This window comes from Corvus kubaryi, unplaced genomic scaffold (genome assembly GCF_017639235.1).
Source record: "Corvus kubaryi isolate FWS band 111438036 unplaced genomic scaffold, C.kubaryi_AGA036_p1.0 68, whole genome shotgun sequence".
NCBI classification, from domain to species: Eukaryota; Metazoa; Chordata; class Aves; order Passeriformes; family Corvidae; genus Corvus; species Corvus kubaryi.
In genome coordinates this window covers 10278625-10306008 of record NW_024582056.1, presented here as the reverse complement: position 1 = coordinate 10306008, position 27384 = coordinate 10278625, and the positions used below count along the sequence as shown (strand labels likewise).

Genomic DNA, 27384 nt, shown 5'->3' with positions numbered 1-27384 from the left:
GCAGAAGAGGGGATTCATTTAAACATAAATAACATGCTAAAACACTACCTTTCCTTTCCTGTATTTGCTTTTATTTCTTTTCTTCACCTGACAGTGGTACTAAAAATGCTCTTACAATATTAAGATCTCACAGTCTTCGTCTCTTCTCCTCTTCTGTAATCCTTTTGCAGTTATATTCTTTCTCCTTTATTTACTAAGTCTCTGCTTTAATGTCATTTGCATATTGCTGCAGAAAGACTTGTTGTTAAATCTACTTCCAGTACAACAGTCCAAGACCAAATCTCTAGAAGGAATACCAAGGAAAAATGGCCATTAAATAAAAATATCAACCAACCAAACAAGAAAGAACCGTTGGAAATGGTCTCTATTAATGACACAAAGTAAAACACAAGTACAATAAAATATTTTACAAATAAACCCTTCTCTTTGGCTGTGGGTGTGGTGTTGAAAAGTCAGAGCAGAAAAGTGTCACTCTATGCAACAGTGGTGCAACTAGATGCAAGTATCACAGGTATGAGAAGAGCCTGTGGAATCTATTGTTGGAATTCAAAATAAAGAGCCCAAAAGGAAAATGCTGAGGATTCAATGCCTTTCCACTGGGTACTTTGTGCAATAATAAAATGCAGATTTTGACCTAGAGAGGGGCAAAAAAAAAGAGACTGGACACACAAAAACCCCACACCAAACAAGGAAACTTGCTTATATTGTAGGCATCTGGCCAAGTAAAAAGCTGGCAATTTATGGCAGTGTTAGGAAATGTGTAACTTGAGAAGACAAATATTGAAAATGCAAATGACACTCAACTTACCAAAGAGTAATAACAAACTTCCTAGCATGATGTGGTTGCTATGCTCTACCTCAGCATGCTTCACCCCAGAGAGAGGATGGGACTCTCTCTGGGGCACACAACTTCAGATACAGGAACAAATTCCCCCCATCCTTTCATACGTGGCCAACTCTTTCTTCTGTTACATACCACTTTCACCATGATGCTGATGGGACAGCTGCAGAGTGACCTAGCAGAAATGCTAAATTGCTCATGTCACCATCATGCATTCTGTTTCTTTCACTACAGCCCTACCAATTTCTATAACTTTTACAGAAGAAATTCAGTGCAAAGTTCAGAGCTCTGCTTTTTAAAAAGACACAAACCTGTATTTATACCATAATGAACACATCATATAGAAAGATGTTGAAAACAGAAATTGAAACATATTGTTCTCACTGTGAAAAATCTTTGCAAACCTTCAGTGCTCTGTAAACAATAAATAACTGAAGCAGAGGTCATCTCATCAGGTTAACCATGAGCCGTGCTGCCAAGATAGAGAGTCTGCTCCAGCTAGGCTGTGCTAGCTAGGACATGGATTAACAGGGATTTCAATTTCCAGGGCTGTCAATCTTGCTTGTTTTCCAGCACTGGATTTCACCACATTTTATAAAGATACCATCTGAATCCGAGTGAAAAATAATTCAAACTGCTTCAGTGGTGTTGCCAAAAGGACTTCCAGAGCAAACAGATTATACATATTTTAATGCACACACTGCAAGTATAAAAATCTCTGTCGTGTGGAAAAAAAAATATATATAAATGCACCAAACTTGGATCAACAGAGTCAGCTCAAAACGTCTCAAAGCAGTACCCTTTTCTACAAATTCTTTTGACATTTTCAATCATCACAACAAGAGAAAGCATCCCCTGAGACTTTGGACAAATGAGAGATATCTGGAATAATTAAAGGCAGCATCTCTATTCCAAGCAGCGTGACCTGAAGGAGGGCAGTTGTGCCAGTGGGGGGGAAGCCTAACCTTACCCCTAGCTAGAATTTTAAGCATAAGAAAAAAACCAGAGAGATTAAAATTATAAATCAAAGACCATTTAGTTTCAGACCAGGTGTTAAAACCCTGCTTCTAGATGCCATTAATCTCAGAGATTTAACTGGCTTTAATGGGAAGAGTCTCATTCTCTGTAGCAAGACACAAAGACTCTTCCATTAGGCACAATGACCTCATCCATCCCTCTCTGATCCTTCTTCACCTCATATGCAGATTCAAGCACAGCACAATTCATCACTTCAGTACAAAGCTCTTTGCAGCTCAGTGATATGCAGTTATGTTACACACCAGGCACAAAATTTGTGAAAGAGAATGAAGCTCCTTCGACTTGGAAATTGCTATTGCTGCTTTGAAGCAATGCAGGTTCCTTGTAACAAAGAACTATTGCTAATGAGCTTTTCATTGTTGTGCTTCATTTGTTAAAATTCCACAGGTCCGGCACAAAGGAAAACCTCCCATCACTACACACACAGTGCCACAAGGAAGATACCAGAAGAGTTAGAAGCCCAGGAAGAAGAACTTTTATTCACAAATGGATGAGGTCAAAGAATTAGGTGGGTAGGGAAACGGCTGACCTAAGCAATACTTTAAATTGGTCATGATTTATGTTATATACCTCTTCTTCTTTCCCTTTTAACTGCTCTTATTCTGCAATTCCTATCCATTTATCTAAAACAACACCCTTGTATCCCCTCTTCCTGCAAGAAAAATACTCTTTCTTCAGGACTGTACATCACTATTTCAAATTTTCATATCATTTTTGTCTCTGCAAGTCTTGGCCATATTACTTAGAAATTCTCAGTCTCCATTTCAGTTTCTTTAGATTCATTTTTGCAAACAAATTTCATTTTTGCCAAGAGCTACTAACCTCTCTGACCTAACCAAAAAAAAAAACAACCAATTTTTCCCTCCATAATTTTTTTATTTCAAGTTCTCTTGGAAAACTTCCCAGAAGTCAGATACTGGTACAGGAAGTTGGAATACTCTTTAATACTTTCATGGATCCATCCATCTCACATCCATAAACCACTGATAGAAAACCAAACACACCGTTTCTTTCATTCCCAGTATCTGCTCCACTCTAAGCTCCTAAAATTCTGTTAATTCTTCAGAATTTTATTCAGTAGTTTCTCAATCTTTTCATTCAACTCCTTCAGATCAATCTACCTATTTTCCTCTAATCTTCTCCCACAACGATCTTTTTTCCAGTAGTCTTATCTGTTCCATTTCAACTGCTATCATTATGAAACACTGTCACTTTTAGCCTTTCCCCTTTGATCATGATAACTCCAACACTTTGCTTCTTGAGCTAATTTGCAAGCACAAAAATATCTCCAAATTTATCAGTGTTTTCTCATTCTCTTTGTACTTCCTTTAGGCTTTGCCATTTCATCTGGCTTATCTCTACCCTTGAAGTCTACTGTCTCTACACCAAAACAGGGATCACTAGAACTTTCAGATTGAGAAAAGGTGTTCTGATAATTCTACGCTCCCTGACAGGCACTACAGACTGTACAGGGAACACAGTAAACAGAAAACTGAGATTTTTTGACTAAGAATTGAACTCTCAAAGAAACAGCTTGAACATATTAAAAAAAATTCAATTGTCATTTATCAAGTGCCAAAATAAGATTAAAAGTATTTATCTCACAATGAGGGAAAAGGCTCCAAGCTCAGTGGGAGAGCTCAAATTACATAACAGCTTAGCATTTTTTAAAATAGTGTTAGCAACAGAGTTCTCTTCTGGGACTGTACCCTGCAACCTTACTGTTTATAAAATAGTATGTAAGAACCACCACAGTGGGTCAGGCTGGCTGTTTAGCCCAGCTGAAATGACAAAACCAACTCAGACAAAACATCCAGCCTGACCTCCTACTCTGTCTCCAGGAGCAGCTAAGAGCAGATGCTCAGAGCAGTCATATACAAAAATTCTCTTCCGCTCCTCCCAAAGCCCTTCACACTTTCCACAGTTTGCAGCTCCGTCACTTCCTTACCCAGATGTAATACCTTTGTTTATCACCTCTTTTTTTTTGTCTTCTATTTTTTTCCCACCTCCTTTTCCAACTTTGTTCAGAAGCACATTATACCCATGCAGCACACAAAGCATGCTGTGGCAAGAAATTTCAGAACTGACTTACACACTATGCAAAAAACCAAAACACTTCTTTTCCTAGCTTTAAAAATGTTCCCTGCCTGTTTCACCTCATGTCTTTTCTAATACAAAATTAGGCAGCACTGAGTATTCATTTCCCATCCACGCACCTCACAGTTCCTTTAATTTTATACACACCTAGCATTAGCATCTGGCCACTATCTCTTTTCCAGTCTGGAAACTCTCATCTAGTTAGTTGTTCTTGCATGGATGCTGCTCCATGTATGAATTCTGCATCCTGCTGCTCTTCTTCATTCTTGTTGCCCTTTTCTGAAACTTTTCCTGTTCTACTCCATTTATTCTGAGATGACAAGACCAGGACAGCACACCATATCTAAGATGTAAAACATCACAGATTTAGAAAGTGCCCTAATATTTTGATTTCTCTCCTTTCAGAGCAATTCCTGAAATAAATTTACTTCTTGATTGCTACTAAAGCATAGGGCTGATTTTTTCAGTAAATTGCTGCTTATAGTCTCAAGACCTCAAGCTAACTCAAAGTATTTTAACATTACTGATCCTGAATTTCTTCCATCATTTTAATGGCCACTTGGTTTTATACTGTTCTTTTGCATTTTTTCAGTCGGCCCCCTTTTTTTTTACCTTCTTTCGTCCTTAATAACTTAGTTTCAGAAACAAACCTTGTCACCACACTTTTGTCTCAAGTCACTTATGAATACAAAAATACCCCTGGGCACTCACAGGGATATCTATGGAAATCCACTGGTGATTTCCAACACACTTTTCTCCTGAAGTTTTTTTTCCTTACCATTTAACCAATTATTTACACAGTTGTCAGTCCTCCTCCTTAACTTGTGCTTGTTTAGTTCCTTTAAAAAACTTTCAAGAGAACTTTGAATATGAAATACTTTTTCTTAATTTAAGTAGAACAATACATCCAATGATGTCTTTCATCTGCATGCCAGTTGTCTCCTTCAAAAGACCATAGCATTTTAGGAAGACTTGACTTCAAATCACAAAAATGCCAGCTAGGTAAGATCTCTGGGATTCATCCAGCTATCCAGTCTGACTAGCCACTAAAAGCCACAGAAGATCAGGTCAGCGGCAGCACTGTTCAACTAAGACTTGAAAGCTTCCCCCCTGGGAGAGGTGCCGTCCCCACCACATCCCCAGGTAATTTTATTCAGTGTTGCACTACATTCCTATGGAAAAAGTTTTTCCTACAATGCCAAATCGGAATACTTTAATTTGCAATCTGCACATTAACCTCCTGATATATGGTTTGCCACAACTAGGAACATTGGCTCTATCAGTGGCTCATCTTTGTAAGCATCCTTCAAGTAGTTGAAGGATAAAATTAACCAGTTCACCAGTTCTTAAATATGCTCTTAATCAGGCTTTTATTCACAGAAATCAATCCTTTCTCAGTATCCCCACTATAATACTCAATGTCCTTTCTAAAACAGAGATACTAATCTAATTTTTTTAATTAATCCACTCAGTTTAAACAAGAGGCCCGTTGGTTTTTAGATTCCCTGAGTCCACATGAATGCTTTCTGAAATACAGCATCAAATTAGACATCTCTAAGTATTCAACTGCTGAGACACTTAAAAGCAAGGGGCTGCCTACTGCAGTCTGTAGCTGGTCCATTTCACTCTACCATTCATAAAAACCTGGGTAAACTACATCTGGACCTGCTAAATTGAGAACATGCAATTTGTTCCAGAAAGGCAATCTCCTAAGCCTCCCATAAGAAGGTTTCCAAAACAGGAACCACCCCACACTTTTCAGTGGTGAGCACATGCACACAGGAATTACTCAGTTTTCTGCCATTGCTTTATCTCGGATCGTTCACTTCATAGTGTCATACACCGGCCACACAGACTCTTCACGCTGGCTTCCTGCTCTTGGTGTGGTTGAAAAAAGCATTTATTAACTTTCTGTTTTGCCTGATAGAGGAATGTTCTGGTCTTATTTCCTTCTCTGAACACAGACACAGCTTTTTTTAAGATGTCCTCTTGCTTTTAATAGTCTCCTCTACCTTGTCATTTAGCTATACAGGCTTCCTTTTCCTAAGACATTTTTAGACTGATGGTAAGCATTTGTGTGGCGCCTTCAAAACAGTATCCTGAAATAGTCACCTACAAACATGTTACTCTTACAGTTACCCTTTAAGTGTCACTTTAAACAAACATCCCCCTTTTTACATAGTTTCCCTTTCTGAAATTGAGCATAATTTAAGAGAGGTAAGATGAGAGGAGAATTGCATGTTCTTTTTCTTCCTCCCATTTCCATTTGTTGAATTTCTTTAGCTTAGGGAAAAGAGAAAGGCAGAACAACTGTAATGGTCTACAAAGTCACATCACAAGTCTTTTTTCCAGACATCATCTTACAATCTCTCCATGACATCATCATCTACTGACTGAACAAAATGAAGTCCCTTACCCACCTTTTAGTCACCATCCCTCTGTAAACACGTACTGCCTCTGTTCAGCATTTGTGCAGAGCAAAAGTGGGTCTACCTTGAAGGCTCCTAGGAGTTAAGGAAACACAAAAGAGAGAAAATGGATAATGAGGAGACAGTTCATCAGCAATTCTCAGACATTTATTGCAGACATAAAACATGTCTTTCAAGTCAATAAATTAGAAATGTAAGGCACTTTAACAATACAGTGTGAACAAGAACCAAATGGAAAGAGATAGGGAAAAAAAAATCATTCTTTAAAATACCTGGCAGTTTGGGATGAGAATCAGAAGAGGAATACTTGCTGCAGAATTACCGAAATCCATGAGATATGAATTTGAGAAAAATCCTTACTATAAAATTTTGCCTTGGTGCCTTAACACCACTAAAATTAAACAGGTCAAATACATGGACTTAAATCTGTCCCTGAGTAAAATCCATGACAAAATTCAGATGGGTAAAACTTTAGTATTCTTCCATCTTTCCACAAAAGATAAAGTTCAAGAGAAAAATGCAGTTACTGTCTAATATCTCAAAATAATACAAAGGGCATTTTCAAGAAAGAGATGCATCATTAAGCACATTTCAAGACAATAACCCATCTTGTAGGAATGACAAATACAATATAAATATTAAAAAAATTATCTTGCTTTTTTATTTATTGAAACAAAGAAAGTGTTTCTAATCAATCAAGTGCTATCTCTACTTGAAACATGAAGACAGGAAACACGCAGCAGTTTCCGGCTCACAACACCTCAAGAAAACGGCACTTCACAAGAAAGAACAGTAGTACTCTGTCCAGTTTAAGCATTCATTTCCTAGATTGACAGCGTCTACGGAGCAGAAAAAATACACTAGCAATCAACAGTTCACCCTTGAACCTAAACAGAGACACGAGGCAAAAAAGGAGTCATTGTTCCACTCTGTTTACTCACTTATATGAAATGAGTGTACTAGATGACTAGAAGTGTTTGTGATTTTTTTCCAGTGCTTTCTTGACTTATGGAATATGGGGAATTATAAGATAGAATTGGGTTGTGAGCTGTAAAACCTGCCTGCAGAGGCACATGGCAGCACAAAGGAGCACATGTCAGCACACAGAGGCTTGTCCCCACCGGACCCTGGGGGAGGAGGTGTCACACAGCAGACCCCTACGAAGTGTGTTGGTGATGTGGCAACACAGGATAGGTCACGCCATGTAAGGAAATACTGTGCCTTAGAAAAGTGTATAAAACCAACTCACTCCTTGGAATAAATGATTCAGATTCCCTGCCGGTCTGGGTCCGTCATTCAATCACCTACAATGGAAGTCTCAGGAAATCTACCAAACGCGTAAGGTTAAAATGCTTGGAAACACCTTACGAACAAGAAGAATTCCCCAGGTTAGACAACAAAGATTCAGATTTATGTTTACCACATCAAAATTTCCCAAGAATCCCATTCTCCCTATCGCCAAGTACTTCAGATTATAATTTACATGTTTTCTCCTAAATTAAGAATTTATATCATATGTGCACATATACACACCCCTCCGTGAAATTCAGTGACGTCAAACTCTGCTGTAGAAGTTACCAAAAGCAGATTTAGATGGTCTTCTCCATGCCATAGGGATCAATCAAAGCTAAAGGACAGAAAGTCACTTTCAGTTTCATAGTCCAAGGTGGTAGGAGAAGCTTATATTTTCAACAAGACATTGCATTACCTTTTCTTTGCCTCCCACTTTTCAGAAAGGCAAGGACAAATTTAAAACTTGGAAGAGGACCAAATTCTGCTTTTCATACTACTACGTACCAAAGAATATTCGAACACCTCAACACTCAAACTACCCGTCACCAGTGCATGTTGATGACAAACTACTCTGAGACATTCAGTCTGTCAAGTAATTAATTATAACTGTTACCATGCAGTAAGTTCTACAGACAACTACAAGCAACCCATCTCCAAGATGCAGTGTGCTAGTGATTTATGTATGTTCTCACGACACCAGAATGAGCAGCTGAATTATTAGACTCTGAAATTATTAGACTTCTGAAAAGAAGGCTATATACACCTCAATTTTCCTAAACAAGCCTAACAGTACCAGTGCTTTCTACAACCACTTGAACCTGACCATTGTCCCTCCACCACTCACTTCACAATTCTTATTTCTACATAAATATACCAGATTTTGTTTGACCAAAATAAAAGCTATAGCAAGTTTACTTTTATTCTAATCTTAACAATTGCCTAAACAAAACTGGAAAGCGGAGTATGAACCCACCGTATTGATTTAGGGAAAACGTGCACGCACATAAAAACTAATACATAAAGGTTAGATTTCTACAGATTCACGTCTTCCTTCCCTTACACTTCTTCATATGGCAACCCTGCTGCTCCTATGACTGTGGTGGCACTCTCATCAAGAACAACACAGTACATGCTGTGGGTACGGTAACACCAGAAACTAGCCTGAGTATTCACTAATTTAAGCTAAAATTAGACTAACTCAGTCTACACAGCCCACACCAAACCTGTCTTACAGAAACTGTAAATAAAGTCACCAAAATTAGAAGTCTAACTGCAAAAAAACCACATCAATTATTTTACTGGGAGGTATGCAACCATGGTTTAGTTTCCTTTTGCTTTGGTTTAGTATCAGTTGCTAAAGCAAAAAGGCTGGTGTGGCTTTGCCTCATGCCTCTGTCTCCCACTCTTTCCTTTCAAAAGGACTACTGGAACTGATGATCAGTTTCAGTCTAACACAAAAACTTCCATGAAAATGGTCAGGAAAAACAACAGACAAACTCACTTTCCAAACAGCTGTTTGTCCCTACTCTCAATGATAAACACAAGTACACAAGAGGGGAATTCAGCCATGATACATTTTATTTTCCAGAAGCCCATTAATTTAAAAGAATGGGACAGCAGGGCAGAGGGTGGGACTTGTGCAAATGGATAAAAATACACATAGGTGTATATTAGTGGAAGGTTTCAAGAAATCTTCACAAGATTTAAAGCTAAACACATGGCAGTGCTGATTCCTGCTGCTGATAGGATATGGTACTAAAGTCACTGGTATGACCAAGCTGCGTGATTAAATCTGGCGGAGCACGCACACAGTTACCACCTTCACTGTTACATGGGTGCAGGCACTGTGCTCACACCTCTCTACTATACTTGAAAAGACATTTGGCTACACACTGAACTGAGCAAAGAAATAATCACAGCATGTCTAGACACCATGACAGAGAGAAGCCTCTGCACACTGAGGCTTCCCACTTCTGCTGTAGCTGTGTGGCACTGCTCAGGCAGTGTGCCACAGCAGAACCTCACCTCACCCAGTCAGCTGAGAGCTTGCCCAGGCACTCAAGATCTTCACACAGCACCTAATGTCAACCCCTGCTCACCTCGCAAGACAAAAAAAGGACACCGGTAGGATAAGAACATGCCAGCTCCACATCATCTCACCAGCCAGCCTCAGCTTTTGCTCCACAAAGTTGACAACCTGAGTTAAGGAAGCTGCTCCAAGTGACTTTGGCTGATGTTGGAGCTAAAGTAGAAGTGTCAGGAACACCAGGTGGATGGGGTTTTTCCCCACTTCAGTGTTCTCACCATCTATGCACAGGAGAACTGAACAAATACAAGTAAACTTCACGTACTGCTATTGAACACATTTTTGCTTTTGTTGATATCTGGCAAGAGAGAAAATCTTGTCAAAACTGAAACTGTATCAGAACTGAGAATGAGAGAGGAAAACAAGAGTAAGAATAAAAAGACAAAAATATTCTCCTTCCTCTTTCCCTCCTCCAAAACACGCCTGCATTATGCAAATATACCCTACTTTCAGGAATCATTCAAGGATGAATGGTTACAACTGCAATCCACAACCTTGTGTTCCTTCTACAAATACGAACATTTCTCCTTATGATATATGCTAACAAATATTACTACTTATCTTTCTCTCTTCATGCTGAAAAGGTCCTTGCATAAGGAAAAAGATCTCATTAAATTCAGCTTATTTGCTTGACTAAAGAATGCACATGGAAAGATGGCAATTATTGAGCAGAATTTAGGCATAAGGAACATGAAAGAAATAGGAATAGCCTTCTTATAAATCTGTATTTTTTTAATGTGCTTTCCAAAGCGCAATATTGGGCAGAGCAAAACCAAAATAAAATAAAGGTAGGAATTTTTAGGGGGAAAAAGCAGAACAAATGAAAAATCAATAACATCCTTGAACATGTCCCAGCCACCACTGCTTGACACCACAGAACCAGCCCATACAAACACATCCCAGACAGGCACCTGCAGACACGTACTGCAGACCAGAAGCTCAATGTGCAGAGTGCTACGTGCACTTCTGCTTCACATGCAGGGCTGGGAAACTTCCAGGTCTTGACACATGTGTCTTCTGGTTCAACTCAGAAATTACATCTGATCAAAACAGGAGCAGTACCAGGACTCTCTTAAGTTCTTGCCTTGCTGAGCACAGGCTCCAGTCATGAACAACTGTGGACATGTGCACACACACACACAGCTGCAGGCAAATCACATAAGGAACAGATGTGACTGATCCTCAGTTTGTCAGGCTGACTCCATAGGCATGGTAAACACAACAGAATCAGAACAGACTCCATTAGGCCAAAATCAGAAGAAATGTAGAGACTGGAGTATCAGGACAGGAAATGTATTGCTAGCAGGAAAGCATGGACCAGAATATGGGAAGTCATCAGTCAGCCAGAGCTCTCTGGATGAAAATTACAAAACAGAATGATGTAACATTTATTTGGCTTTGCAAGGATTTGACTAACAATAACTCATCTAAAGCCACTGAACTTGCCCTGCTACTTGCTTTAACTCCACTGAGGTCAAAGTGACAGGACATGTTAAAGTTCATTTAGCCTTTTAACTAACCACCACAGATTTATAGTCCAAGAGCAGCACTTAGCTCTTCCAAAACCTAATCCATGATCCCAAAATAATAATTTTTAAAGTATAATACATTATTAAGACTGCTGACAGAACAAATAGTGTTACCTTGTTTAAAATGGTAGAAATGGAGAAAAACAGTAATGAAAGAGAAATTATTGTGGTCTTGCTCCCACTGAAGTCATGTTTTTCATGAAGACTTCAAAGAGCAGGGAAAACATGACCTTTATCCAACTTTCTGCAAATTACACAACCGAATAATTTTATTTAAAATAAAACAGTTCTGATACAACTCTGATCTCCTTGAGCGTGACAGCAAAACTTCTGAAAATATTTATTCTTGAGTGTGACACCATGTATCCTTGTGCTTTCTAGTCTTGACTGAAGTCTATAGGACATTTCAAGTGTTCTGTTGCCACTGGTATTTGCTGCCTACATGTCTCCAAACTTTTGCATGGTTTTCTGAACCTGAATTTCACTGGTCTGATGATCCAGGCAGACTTTTCCAGTTCCAGGATACTGACAAGAATAACACCTTTTACTACCTTTCAGCCAAATGGCATTAGTACTGAGGACACAAAAAGCCACAAGTGTCATAACCAGAGAAATCAAATTCATAATGCAAGTCAAACAAAAGAATTATTGAACACTATAGCATATGTACACAAGATTTGTTTCTGTGTGTATCTCTACAAGACTTAGATAAAAAAAAATGTTTCTAGCAATTTTGGGTGTCCTTAAGATGAAACTAAATAGATGTACTGTGTTTGGTTTGGGGTTCTTTTGTTCATTTTGGTTTGGTTTTGTGTGTATGTTTGTGTGCACATGCATTTTAATTTTGCAGAAGGATACCATTCAATGGTCTTCTTGAGAAATCTCCTTTCTTCCCTAAAATGCAACACTGTACTGCTTCTACCTCTTCTACCATTTTCACCTGTAGCATAAATAGTCTCAACATCACTCCACCCACCCTAACAGGAGTGCAACTATTCTTGGAATAAAATGTTACTCCTTTTCTGGAATTCTTCCAAGTAATTTCATGTCTTAACTGATTCTCTGATTTAAGTGACATGCTGGCAACTGATGCTAGCATGTAAATCTTAAATTTCATTGATCACCGTGGTTTTCAATACCTATGACAATTTAGGAAAAACAAGCAAAACTGAATACCCTGTAATTTAGTCTACATGAAACAGTTGCTTCCTTCCTCTCTTTCATTAACCAGTACATGGCTCCTTTATTTTCCAAAGGTGGCAAGTAAGGTAAGAAAGGTAAAACCAAAATTATGGGTATCATGGAAGCTCAGTCCTTAGCCAATGCATCTTTAAACATGTAACCATAAAAATAAATAGAAATACTGTTTTCTCTGACCCTTTTCAAAAGCCAGTGAACCTTTTCATTTCAGTTTTAAAAAATTCAAATGAAGCTTAGATGACAGACACCTCCTAGAGAAAAATAAAGTCCACAAGCCCCAGGAAAGTCCTAGATTTTATCTACTATTCTGAAATACATTTGCTGTACAGCAGAATACCAGCTGATACATTTTCTGTAGCATAATTAATTCAGAGACATCTGCTTGCTAGCAGACCAAGGATGAAGCTTGGGGTTATGAGACCTGGATTATAGGTCTCACTCAGGAACTGATTTGTGGTGTATCTTTGAGAACCTTGATCTGACCCCATTCCACCATTATAAAGCGCGAAGATGTCATTTAATATAACCCCTGTTTTTTAAATAAAATGCAAGTTTTTATATATCTCAGTGAACTGCATTGGAAAAACTGCAGTTCCAATTAAGACTGAACTCCTGAGGATAGTGACAATTACAGGAAATGTTTATGGTTGTGTTCTCTCAGTCAGAGAGCCCAGCTGCCTTCTGGAGAAACAGGACTGAACAGATTCACGTAGGTACTGCAGATGCCAAATAATAACAAAAAGGCTAATCCTGAATATTGCAGCTGCTGATAATGTTCACTGCCTAACAATGAAGAAAGTATTACACTCACTATTGCCTACAGCATGCACTGCTATAGAGAAAGACAAAAAAAGCAGTGGTATGTAGTCTGGGAGAATCCAAGATGATAGTCTGAAGAGGAAAATCCAACTCAGTGCATATAGCCTGAGGTTATTGGAAAACTGTGCTAATATGCAGCAGGCTCCCATAATTGTGCAGCTGAAGTAATAATACCCCAACAAAAGGCAATTAAAATGTACAGTGTTTAAAAACTCTGCCAGTTTTTACACATGTCAGTTTATTCCAAAAGCTGGCTTATCCACTTTGTTAGTCTAAGTGTTCCAAAACGATTTAAAGAAATCATATCCATTCCATTTTAAATACAGAAGATCATATTAAATCGTAGGTAAGACTATTAGTTTTATTTGTTATGCATCGAGAAAAGAAAAATTGATTTGCAATCTGCTTTTCCAAATGGGGGGACACTTCTTAAACATTATGGGAGGGGAGGTTGAGTGGGGCAGAGTGTGTGTATGCATTGGTTGGTACAACACGTCAACAAGGTTTATACAGTTTAGATTTCCCAGCCCAAATGTATTGAGATCCCTTATGATGTAAGAGAGAGAAGTAACAACAGTTTCTTTGTCTATGGTGCTTTCATATTCTGTGTAATTTTTTTTTCTGGCTTTCTTTGTTCTCCTTCAGTGATGGATGCTTTCCCTTTTTCCATCTCAGCATGCATGAGAGAAAGACAAATCTTAACATATCCATCACTGGAGCCAGAACACACAGCACAGTCCATCTGGTACCATAAATCCCAAACTGATAGATGCTCCCTGCTTCCCCCAGCAAGATTCTTAGCTCTTCTACTCTCTCTTCAGCATGAAGTTGAATGCTGTGGAGTTTAGGGTTCATTTTTTTAGGTGACTGAAGAGATAGCAAGAATATGGTTGTTGTGATATGGACATATTCCAAGCCTTGTCTGAAATATTCTTACCCAGGGCCAAATGTTTTCCCCATCAGCAATGAAAGCATGCAGTGCTTTGGCATTCCTCTAGCAGCCTATCCCCTCCCTTTGCCACCCAACATGCACGCAAACTCCCATCTTCCTGGCTGCTCACTGTGCTGAAGCAATCACAAATGCCTCACGCTAAGCAAACAGACAGAGGTAAACACTTCAGTCCTGGGCACCATCCCAGGGAGGACACACACAATAATTTCCAAGCTCCTCAACAGATATTTTTCTCTTGTGTTCAGTACTAACAAGATTAAGGAAGAAGAGTTTTAATATACAAGTAGGATCCCTGTCAAGTCTTTGATTACAACACCCAGTTCATCATAAGCGATCGTTAAAAACAAACGCCTTCTATGCTCTGCTGTGCACTAGGCTTAAAAATGTAGGCAACAGATCCCAGAATTGCCCTGCACTGTGCCCACAATGAACTTCCTTTCACAGCTCTCCCTCCTCCAGTATCTCTGATCCACAGAATCTATATTTATTTTCAATTAACATATTACATTCACACTGAGTAGAGCATGAAGTACAGGATTCTGCATTCACCTCAGGCAGCTGAAAAAGAATACCTAGATCTGATTTTGATCCTGTATTTCAAGTCTGTTCGAGATCCCATTTTCATACAAGAACATAACAGAGAGAGAAAGAGATTTTGGTAGCTGGTGCTGGGGTTGATCTGGAATTTTTGGCACTCAAACTTTGGGAGAACTTAGCAGAAAAGTTTGCATAGGCACAGGCACATGGTCCTGAGGAGCGTTTATTAAAATGCAATGTTAACTTCAGTATCAGGTATTGGCTCTCATTATCTTTGACAGTTCACCAAGCAACACTTACAACTCAGATGTTAATTCACAACTTAACAGTATGAATCAGTAATTCATACAAAGCTAACTGCAGTAAACTCACCAATTAACAGGAAACTCCTATTAGAAACACCGTTAGGAGCATACAAGAATTTGAATTGTGAAACAGAAGATTTTGCTTACTAGGACAGGATAGTAGGATGCATGTCCTGTTCAAATCTGTCTGCAAGGATTTGTATGATTCTGTTGTTTCTGATCTCTTGTAATTATATAATTAAGAAGAAAAAGGTATTTGATTTAGAACATCTGCATCTGAGCAAGTCACTAAAATTTTCCTAGAACAACTGCAGGAAATAAATAGTACAAACAAGAAGAAGAAACATCAAAGACACACCTAAACTTCATATGGAAATTCTGATTTTAAGACTGGTACTCCCTTCAGAAATTCAAACAATACTCCTGGAAAAGCTGCCATATTACAAAGTCCTCATCAGCTTTCAAAGGTAAGATAACTTGAAACAATGCAACAAAGCAAAGAGAAACTGCACTGCAGATAAATCTGTGAGATAATCACACTTTGTCTACGATAAACTTCAAACTCTACCACAGACTAAATACATATACCTGGTGCCCATACTGAAATTGTCAGTGCTTCTACCTACCACACAACTTATCCTCTCACTTTCTACCCCAAGGTCTGAATTTTTTCAAAACAAATTAATCTGGCTTTCACTTTGTGCTGGAGGCAGTATTGATACACAGAGATCACAAATGAAAATTAGACCACACAGAAGGGTATACTAAATTTTCCCATATAAACACAATGTTAGAATGGGATTTTAACAGCATAACGTTAAAGTAATAGGATTAAAAAAGACAAAACATTTTGCAAAAAATTGTATTACTTTACCATCATCACAGATGAAATGAAACTGAACAAAAACGCTGTAAGCATGTGGGAGACATTCCTCCACCATGACACCACACAGTCAGTGCTGGCCCAAAAGCACACATATTTTGCACATCCAGGAGCACCCTCTGTTTCTCTCCCTCAGAAACTCTGAGCGATAGTGAAGGCTCCAGTTAAACAGAATTCTAGCTAAAACTTCTTCCTTTTAGCCACAGGAAGAAGGATATAACGCAAAGGGACCATTTACTTTTAAATATGCAACCTTGACTTACTGAAAACATTAGCATCCCAGCAGGGCACTCAGCAGATACACTGGTAGAAGCTTCTTGCTCTGCTCTGTCTCAATCAAATTAAAATTATGCAACTGTTTAATCCAGTCTGAGGACTACACTATGCTGTTAATAGAAGAGTCCTTTCTTCACCAAAATCAATTTTTAAAAAATAAGCAGTATTTGTGCTGGGTTTTATTTTTCCCCCTCTTTCATTTCTGTTAATTTCTTATACCCCCCTCTCCTTTCTTGGTGGTAGAAAAGAAACTAAAACCAGTTTATTGTTACCCTCCACTGCCAGTCAAAATAAAGCCAAAAGATGCCTTTTGCTTTTGTTTGTGTCCACACGTTTCTATGCAAAGAGTTATCTTCAGGTATTTCCTCTAGTGACATAACAAAGATTCGAGTCATAGTCTTAACTGTGTTACATCTGGACAATTTGGTCTTTGAGAGATCAAATACACCTCCCCAGTTACCCAAAATTAGGCTCTGAATTCACAAAAACATTCTTTTTTATACAATTTTAACCTATGTTACAGTCCCTCCTCATTCCCCAAAAAATCCTCTTAAGGTCATGGTTCAGATGCAGCATTGTGATGAAAATTTTCTCTACCCAGAAATAGATCTTTCTCACTGCTTTGTGTGCTACTACTGAGAATTACTGGGAAGAATAGGAAAGGTTTTTCTATTTCCCTGTTGGAACATGCTGTTCTGGGGAACACCTATGGGTCTTGTACTTCACGGCTAAAGTCTCAAAGTTTATAGTGATGCCACGATGATTTTTTGCCTTTTTTTATATATACCTTTTATATAGCTTTTATGTATCTCCAGTGCTTTTAGAATGCATACTAGTAATTCCTTAAGTCTGATAACTTAGCTTAGACCCAATATTCTGTTAAGCCAGGAGACCAAACATCCTGGAGGCCTAGCAGTTGGAGGTCAGAAAGCCCTATGCTATCCTGAGAAACCAAGGTCTTCCCTAGAACATCCTGTAAACTAAGATAGACCCATCCAGGGAGGGATTCCTCGGAATGGGGGGGTTCATTTGAGCCTCTCATTGGGGAATCTTTGACAGATATCCTAATTGGCAAGGCCTATAAATTGTATACGCGATCTATCATGTAGGTGCCTTTTGGCGCATTCCACCTGGAGGAAGTGGTGCACCTTGAGGATCCTTAAATAAACACCAAGGTAAAAACCCCTTTTCCCCTTAACCGTGTCTGGCTTTTAATTTTAAGACCAGGGAAAGGCAACAATAGAGCAAATAGACAATCAGACCGTCAAAGCAGTCTGGGATGCAGCATGGGGCAGTTCTCGAGGCAGAGACCAAACCTCAGGGAAAATAAAGATGAGCACTCTGTTTTTACTTTATTATGCACATCTTGTTATGGCAGGTTGATGCTATATCTCAGAGCTGTTAGAATGGAGCTTATAGGCACAAAACACAAAGCAGAACGTGCCCTCCTGTGACTCAGTAAATCCTTTTCTTCCTATCCACTGAAGGGCAGCTCAGAAAAATACTAACAATGAAAGACTGCAATAAACACTTCTTAATACACCAGTTTTAGGTATACAGGCTGCCTTCCTTTTTTACAAAGTATAAGGATCATCTACTTTTCTATTGGGTAGTCATGAAAACACCTCATTTTCATACAGAGCATCAGTAGGAAAGTGCTGCATAGTCTGTAAATACAAAAGCAGAGCCCACTTGAGAGGCAGGGATTAAGGCAGAGAAGAGGGAGAAATCCTGATTCAGTAACTAAAGGAAATAAAAATTAATATTGAAATGATAAGGTAAGTCATCAAGTGGGAGGTTAATAAACTCAGCAGCAAGAATCTTGTTCTTGTTTAGACATTCTTACATGCTTAAAAATGCAACAAGAGACACTGCTATTTGCCATTCCCTGGCAACGTCCCAATTCATGCTCCATTTCTGTATGTCTTGAAACATCTGTAAGTCAGAAAAGTCACTACAGACAATGGTAATGGATGGGTAGGCTATGTGCAGTATGGTTTCCTTTTTTTTTTTTTTTTTAAATACAGCAGAATTTACTATAATTTTTAACAGAGGATATATCACTGGGATTTAAGACATAGTTCCAAGGTTGGCTTGCAGTTTGCAAATTAAAATCAATTTTCTACATAAAAACTAAAAATTAATAAGGGGAAGCTCAAGAAGAAAGTTACGGTTATCACAATATCTTCTCTACACCGTATTCAGTGACACCTTTAGAAATGTCAAAGCCTTTTGACAGCAGTATGGCAAAATTAACAAGCTCATTTTCAAGGCATCTTATCAGAACTATGGGATGCAAAGTCAATAAAAGCTGCTCAAGAGCACCTCAGCTCTGAATTCCCAAAGTGCATGGTGGAAATCTTGTGGAGAAACCTGTACAAAACCCTAAGTTAGTTGCCCGCCTAGTACCGCTAACTGTGTATGCTATATACTGCATAGCAACACAATTTCATGTGTCTTCTCCCATTCTGCATTAGCCTGTTTTCCATCAAACATATTATGCTCTTTTACTTGCCTCTGTGTATCAGAGATTCAAAGAAAGAAAAAGATGGAAAAAGTCAGGACAGTAACATAAGTTTACCACCCCTTTTTTAGGATGTACTCTAAAAAAATTGCCTCAGAAGAATCACCTTCATTTACAACAGCATAACCAAGCGGAGTAGCTTTTACTTTCTTTCAATTTGTTTTTACAGACATACTACTTATAATGTGTGATCCACTTCCTTAGGGAAAAAAGACTAGTTAAGCATGCCAGAGATATCCCCTTGATGGCAAAGGAACAGGGAGAGTTGGAGAGCAACAATTGCGGTAAAAATTTCATTCAGATCGCTATAAGCTTTCCCACTGGTCTCCACAAAACACCAAACACGACTGGAAGTGATTCAACTCCAATTTCAGCCTTTGAATACCTGTAACTATTCCCAAAGGACTAATGAGGAAGCCAGTAGTCCATCTCCTAAGAAATACTGACAGACAATCAGAAAGCAAGACACTTAATACTGTGCATGATGAAGCTCATCCTTAAAATACTGGGAGAGCTAGTGGGGGAACTAAATTTTTAATGGATCCAACATTTCCAATAATTTCATTGTACAGCAGAAGAGCATTCATCTGCTCTGCCTTTCTTCCTGGACAGTCCTGTTTTTAAATCAACTGTATCACAAAATGGTTCTATTTATTATTACAAAATGCAGGAAGGTCCTTTGAAACAAATTAGATGTGAGACAGTGAACAAGGGAGAACTATCTGTCACGTAAGAACACCTCTGGATGGATTTGGACAACTTGCTCAGTTCAGACATCATTTCAGTCGCTACCCTACTCCTCAAAACAGGTTCCAGACTACCAGGAAGACATGGGTACACTCTTGTTTGCAAGGCAAGAGTTATAACTGATCCTCAAGAAAAGTGACCAAGATGCAAAATTCTTTACTAAATACGGGATGTCCTTCCCTTTCCACAGAAGGACTAATACTTCTGCTCAAAGATACTCTGCAGCACTGATGCTGTTTTGAAATTAATCATAGGTATTGGTCTACTAGAACTTCAGACACATAGTGAAAGTAGAAAATGGCCCACACTTCAAGGTTTTTCAGAGCTTTATTGCCCTCTTTTAATTATCTAATTTTACAATGTAATTCTTCACTATTTATCTTGAATCATCCCCCTACCTTCTCATTTCAAAGAGCAACAAAAACAAAGTAAAGGTGTCTCCTGGAGCTCTCAAACACTTTTATGAGTAGCAAGGCTGGGCAAATTAGACTTCAAACAGCTTGGCAACTCTTCTGAAATTCTTTTTAAATGTATCACCTGCTGTATTTTGAAAGAGTTTTCTCCAGCACACACACAAATCAAAATGTAATTTAAAATGCTAGTACCTCATCCTGCAGATGACAAGCTTTGAGTTCCCTCATGGTTTTTCATTAAAAGAAACCCCATAACTTAGTCCTGCAAAACAGCTCTAAGAACTTCTACATCGTGGATTATTAAACTGAACCAAAATGAGAAATATGTTTAAAATACAATAGAAGTTTGAAACTCAACAAAAATCATCCCTTAAGCCCATCCAGCATTTATTTTAACTATACCACTTATTTTACTAAACTCTCACTAAAGTCCTAAGAAAAGCTGGTCACTTCCAGCTACAAAAGGAGACAAAATTTACAATTATTTCTATGGATTCCAGTATCCCTTTTTGTTGCACTGTTTTTCCCTTTTCTGGAACTTTAATACTTAGGAGGAGGTAAGCAAAAGAAAGCACAAGTAAAACCATCACCACCAATCCTAAACACAAGAGACACACATTTAATTGCACTTTATGGTGCGTGCTTGAATAGGTAATTCACACTTAAACAGAGAAAGAGGTGTAGGTACTATTTCCAACTTCATCATCCATCACCGTTAAAATTCAAGTAACTCTAACACACGTATACACATGTATGCATATGAAATAGAGAACAATAATAGAATCACTTATCATGGTCATCCAAACCATTACAAATCTTTAAATATTTAATCATGAAACAGTGGAAAAAAATAAGCTGCTAGAAAACTGTGTTAACTCTTTCATCCCTAGTCATGGGCATCACATACAATTTAGCTGAGAACTGACACCAAGAAACATTTTTCACTTAAAAATAAAAGGCTGCAGTATACATTTAAATAAAAAGCAACAGCAGAAGTCCCAAGACAATATTTTAGAGAACCCCAGTTTTCTAATATCCAGGCATGCACACACTGCATTGTCCTTTTTGCTTCTAACATAGAAGCTTCTAACATAGAAGGTATCTCCAGAGACACTACACTTCATCCTTGTCTAGGATGCTATCAGGATACTGAAGTTCATAATCTGAGATGCATTTAGAGTCAAGGAACAAAGTCACCCCACAGGACAATCACCTTCTGTTCCTGTACTGGGGAAATTAAAGTCCCTTCCTTGAGAAGAACTGAACACTATGGATCCTACAATTAACACTGCCACCAATAAAGAGCACATCTTTAGGGAAAAGTGGAAAAATATGAACATCTCAGCCATGACTCAGGACAATCTGGAAACCAAAGATAAGAATGGAGGTACAACAGAAACAACAATTACCAACAAAATGGGACAGTGTTCAAGGTGTTAACCAGAACAGAGAACAGTTTCTTTTAATTGCAAGAAGCAAATAATGCAAAAAGAGGCACAGAAAGGACCACAGTCTGTGCCAAGCATTAAAAAAAAACCCTCCTCCAAGAAAACTCCAGAATTAAGCCAGATAAGAATGATAAAAGTAATAGTAATCAGCTCATGGGATTGATCACATCATCATCAAGATGTTTAAAGTACTTCACCAGTTACAAATCACAACTGACTGAAATCTGATTACAAAATCATTGGTGCCACCAAACCCATGAAAAAACAATGGCCTAATGACAAGGACCACTGTGTGCTCTGAGGACCACACTGTGCTTGAGCTATGTTATTTCACCAGCTAGTAGTCCTCAGACTGTAAATGCAGCACAAAAATGTCATCCTGAACACAAGGAAAAACACCACCAATGACTCCTTTGCACTCTGCTTTACAGAAGGTCTGATCAGTTCCAACTCCCTCAGCTTCTAGAGACATAATGACGGGATAGAATTTTCACCTCTGATGTGCCTGAAATGCTTTACTCACACTCAGAGCCTGTTTAGAATAGACCTTGTTGGTTTTTCTGAACCTTTGTTTTAAATCAGCTGCAGCTCTTGGCATATTATACAGAAGCTGTAAAAGAAGCTGCTCTTTTCCCGACATGAACACAAACTTTTTAAGATGGATTTTGAAAAAATTAAACTCTTCAGCAAAATGGCTGGAAATACCAACTGCTTAATGGTTTAAAACTAGCACTGGTCACAGTCATCAATAGTCCAGCACTTCACCAGATGAAGGAGGACCAGCAGAAGGGTACTTGAAGCAGAACACAACTTCACAACTTTCTTACTCTTAAAAAGTAAAACTGAAAAAGGGTGTGGGGGTGGGGGGAAGGAAAACATTTAGCAAAAATTGCTGGAGCTTGCCTCCTCCTAAGTGCACGAAGAACAATTCGTGACAGTTGGGTATCTAGAAATGCTCAGTTGTCCAAACACTGCAAGTGTCTCCTCTCTGCCAGACTTCCCATGAACTGAGTGAGCTCTGAGGCACAAAAAGGTTAAAGGGAAGAAGGGAACCTAAGGTCAGAAACAAGCTTAAACTGACCCAGCTGTAATAACAAAAGCACATAAGCTTATAACTCAATAATTTTGTACTCGAAAAATACCACTGGTTTAAAAAGCTTTATCATTTTCTTCCTACAGATTAGATAAACAGAATTTCTTGCTTGCACAATTTAATTTTTGTTTGTTTCTTGCATACAACAGTAGAAAAGGTTTTTAAAAGCTAAGTGAAAAAGGTGCATAAATGTGAATACTCCTAAATCACAAAACCCTATAGCTGAATCCACATTGAAAACATCGAAAAGTTTACCTAAACATGCTTTGTGAAACAATTACCATATTAGCTCATGGGAAAATTCCCTAAGAAATAAAACCCTTTCCCAGAGGACTGCAATTGCTGAAGGCATAATTGTCTAAAAGCACTAGAATTCTTTAAAGTTTTGAAGTATTTTGTAAATTTTAGGGGATTTGAACGGGTAAGGATGTTCTTCTTTCAGAAGGCAGTTGTGAGTAACTTCTTACCTCAGCAGCCACTTTTCTAAAGCACCCTTTCCCCTGTCATCTTCACACAGCAGGTGAGAAAAAAAGTGCAACATGTGCTTTTCACAAATAGGGCAGTTGCCAAAGTCACCTAATATTCTAACGTGCTGGAGGCTTTTGCGGCCATGACAGACATCAGAGTCAGCAATATTGCATGCAGGCAATTCTCTCATGCTGAAATACTCAAAGCAGCCCTTTTATCTAATGTACACACATATTCTGAAGCCTGGTCCTTGATACCCATGCCACATATGCTTGAGAGGTGAAATGCAAAGTGCAATTACTGCAACATCTTTCACTAACTGGGAAATGCAGTTGTGGCCTGTTCTTACACATTCAGGTACACGACTGTAAACAAGCGTTTTCCTAGAACATCTTTTTCCAAAACCTACTGCTAGTTTTACCTTCAACCTGCCTTTTCAACCAGCCACTGTTGCTAATTTACCACCAGGCCTTCCTCCCACTCCATCTCTCTTCAGAGAAGCTGCACATCAGCATCTGCAAATCCCTTCCCTGTTCTGCTGTCCCTCCCTACTTTAATTTGTTGATGCCTTAAGAAAAACTAGCAAGAGCACCGTTGTTCACAAGACAAGACAGACTTGTTTCACTGTTCCTGGGTACTCCCTTCAAATCATCAGGCATTGTTTTATTTTAAGGTGGAAACATTTTGCCTTGTTCCAGGCTTCCCCAATGGTTAACAGAACAGTTCTCATTACAGCTCTTCATTATTAAACATCTCCCTTTTATCCTCTACTTGAGGGCATAAATGTGACAGTCAGAGACCAACTCTTACGATAATTACCTTTTCAAAATAAAATATTAAATAATAAAATATCCTTCATAAAAATCCACATACAATATTTATAGTGAGCATGCCCATGCAGAAAATAAATAGTTTCCATGGATATATTTCAACGCAATTGAGTGCGAGGTGAGAAATCCCATAAGTGTAAGTGACCCAATGTAAGCAATACCTGTCAGAAGGGAAATCACAGGAAAACAGCACACTGACTTCAGTTACCATCACAAGTATGAAACTCAGGAAATACTGGATAAGAAGTGCAATCTATTCAATTTTTTTATGTTAAAAGATATGATCTTTCAAGAGATACAGTCATACAAGATGAAAAGGTTCACTTTTCATAAAAGCAGAACACCATAAATACATTGTTGGATTGTGGATGAAAAGGTGTATCATCTAAATAAAACTTAGGTTGCACATGGCAAGAAAACACAATAAAATTATCTAATAAAAAGAAGTATCATGGCTTTACTCACTTGCCAGAGCCTACCTTCCTACATTAAAATTCCTAGTAAATTAGTCCAAATCCTTAAAAAAGAAAAACAACAACAAGCGAGAAGTTCTTCATATAAAGAATATAATTCTTTTTTTCAATTAAGTCCAAAATCCCTTTAAGCAAGAAGCAAGACTTATTATTTCCTATTTATGCTACTGTTATGCCACAATGATTAAGAAAGTCTCAACAATGAAGATGAAGTGGTTTCATATTAATTAAGTACTCATTAGAGAGAAACAACTTCACCCCTATCTCAACGAAAGCATTGTAAAACATCACAAGAACATCACAAAAAAAAGCAACTCTGTATTCAGCACTAAGCTTTTCAGTCATTTTACTGATTTCAATAAGCTCAGTAAAATACTCTGTTCAATGATTTTTATTAGTAAAAGAGCTGGTCATCCTGTGGAACTGCAGTCACAGTGATCAGTGCAATTAGGCCTGTGCCTATTATAGAAATAACCAGTTGTAATTCAAAGATAAGCAATACTTCAGAGAGGATTATCTCCTATAAACCATATACATTTAATTTTTATAGTTCATAAACTAATAAATTATGATTCTGGGTGGGTCACAGAGGATCACCCTTAAGAGAAGTTAAAAAGAGGAGGCCAGAGAGGCTGAGACCTGGCTGCTGTGGAAGGAATGGCACCAGGTGAGATTGGACAGAGGGCAGCTGCTCTGGAAACTCAGGTCCCCAGTTTTACCAATGGAGCAAGGCCGGGCATATGGACATGCCAGGAAAGCCACACAAGTTCTCTCTCTACCTTAGAGCAAAGAAACAAAACAATACTACAAGGCTTTGAGATTCAAAAGACCCTCTCCAGGAAATAATTTTTTACATAAAAATATGATCTGATATCTCTGTACAACACTTTTTTTTTTGCTAAAGTAGAAACAAAGGATTACATATTTCCTTCCTTTGTATCTTTCTCCTCAAGAACCAAGTAAGCAATGTAAAAGTCTTCCTAGCTCACCACCTATCTTCACTAGCATTTCTCTTAGAACTCTCTTTCTATAGTGGTTTTTTCCTACATAAAACAATGTCTACTCACTTGCTGTATATGTGTTACATATTAAAAACATGTATGTATAAAATCCTAACATTGAGAGCTACACAAAAAGCCCCCAACCAAAACCATTAAAATAAAATAAATTATTTAAACTTCTTAAAATAGATGTTCTTCTCTACCATGAAGCAACTCAAAAAAATGCAAACCATTACGTGTTTATTAGAAGAGCGTGTAGGAGAATACAGCTCACAGTATTTCCAGCTTCAATGTAAGTTTTCTTTTTAAAAAGACAGCAACTTCATGACTTACCATGTTTGTGCTAAGATAGAGCTGCAGAAATTCCCTCTGTATCTTCTAAGACAATGTAACCATCTACCATGAAAAGTCCCAGATGGTTTGCTACTGTAAGTGTACAGCAGGTGAAAATAAATGCCACATCAGGGCTGTTTCTCTGTGCAGTAACACAGAGTTTTCAGTGTGATGGCTGCTTTAAAGGTTATAAAGAAGGTATTATTCAGTTATCTCTAACTTGCATTTTCTATGCAACTTACCCAGCTTCAATAAAAAAGTGTTCTGCTCATCACTTACGCATCTGAAGTGTTTTTCTCTACAAAGCTGGCATTCTGTCAGCTTAGAGATTGCCTGCTAAATTGCCCATCTTGGCTTGGATTATGAAAAACAGGAACAGGCACGCTTTTATGAGGCACACAGCCAAAAATGAGTAATACCTAACAATTTATTTAATTACAGAAAACACAAATTTGTTGAGATGCATATAATATAAAAACTAAATTTATTTCTATTTCCATTTTTAAAAACCTGTCTCACCAGAAGTAACTGCATACCTACAGTATTTGATTTCATGAAACTAGATCAGCTTCTAATAATTTCTAATACAAAGACCATTCCATAGCTAACTCAGGGCAAGTACAATGTACTCTTAATTATTTACATGCAGGTATTTTTAAAATATATGCATAAAGAAACTGATGCTGGGGGTAAAAAGAAGTAAATGTTGTTTAGCATTTATTAACACCATACAATCAAAAGAGTACCCACAGTAATTTTCTCCCCATTGAGAAGTTCTTTCGAAACACATGGCTTCACTATTTTTCCCTTAACATTTAACACTAAACACTGAATATTTACTTAATGCTTAGAAAATGCAAAGCATTAACTGTAGTGTTATCAACCATTAATATACTCCTCATTAAATATCCGTAACAGTATCAGCCTGTTAATAAGACTACCTGCCAGTCAAAACAAACAGCAATTCCAGTTCTAACAGTAATAGGAGACTTGAGGAATGCAAAGAGCTATGAAATAATACAAGCATCTACAGAACACACATTTAAGTCTTCAATACCACACCACACCAACATTAACATCAGTTTCTAGAAACCTGTGCCCCTGTGGTGTGAGTAATACTGGGGAAAGAACTAACCCTGTAAAAAGGCAGCTTCCAAAGCCCACATGGAGTTTGTGGGAAACTCACATAGCCAATCACACCCTATCATTTGCATTTCTAGCAATATGGATAAAGCAGCTTCCTGACATTTATATCTTGACTTTCCAAATAATAATAACCAAAGTACATTTTCTTTTTTAGGGGTTAATGGAGGGGGAGGGGGGGGGTAGGGATGAGGGGGTGTTCTGATCCTTTACATTAACAAAACAAGAAGGATTTGGCATCTATTACAATGACAGAAATTCCATCTCAGACAACACAAATTTAACTTCAGACTAAATCTCCTCAAAAATGCCTTGGGAACTAACATTTATTTACAATTGAAATTGATCTGTGATGCATGTGCAGTGACCTTACTGGATTTTGTATCAGTATTATCTAGATTTATTCTTCTAGACTCACCCACAAATTATTCCAGCTTGACTATCGTGGTTATTTCATAGCTTTTTCCCAGCATCCTGTTTCCCCTTTTTTTTTTTTAATTAAGACTAAAGCTCATAAAACCATTTCTTGTTTAATTTTTCTCCAGCTTCATATATTGAACAGATCACAAATGCTTTAGGAATCTAAAAGGCTTCATTTTTTTCCCTAAGTTCTAATTCTTCGGTCA

At 38.1% G+C, this 27384-nt stretch overlaps 1 protein-coding gene across 5 annotated transcripts in view; it reads right to left on the bottom strand.

The window, feature by feature from the left end:
* SEMA5A (semaphorin 5A) overlaps positions 1-27384 on the bottom strand; it is a 318257-nt gene that overhangs the window by 227540 nt on the left and 63333 nt on the right. For 4 of the 5 annotated variants that reach the window (XM_042048660.1, XM_042048663.1, XM_042048664.1 and 1 more), the window contains one exon: positions 6397-6480. The gene's annotated coding sequence lies outside the window, so the exon portion shown is untranslated. Of the gene's footprint in view, positions 1-6396; positions 6481-7938; positions 8033-27384 lie in introns of all 5 variants that reach the window. The other variant, XM_042048661.1, reaches the window with a different exon arrangement.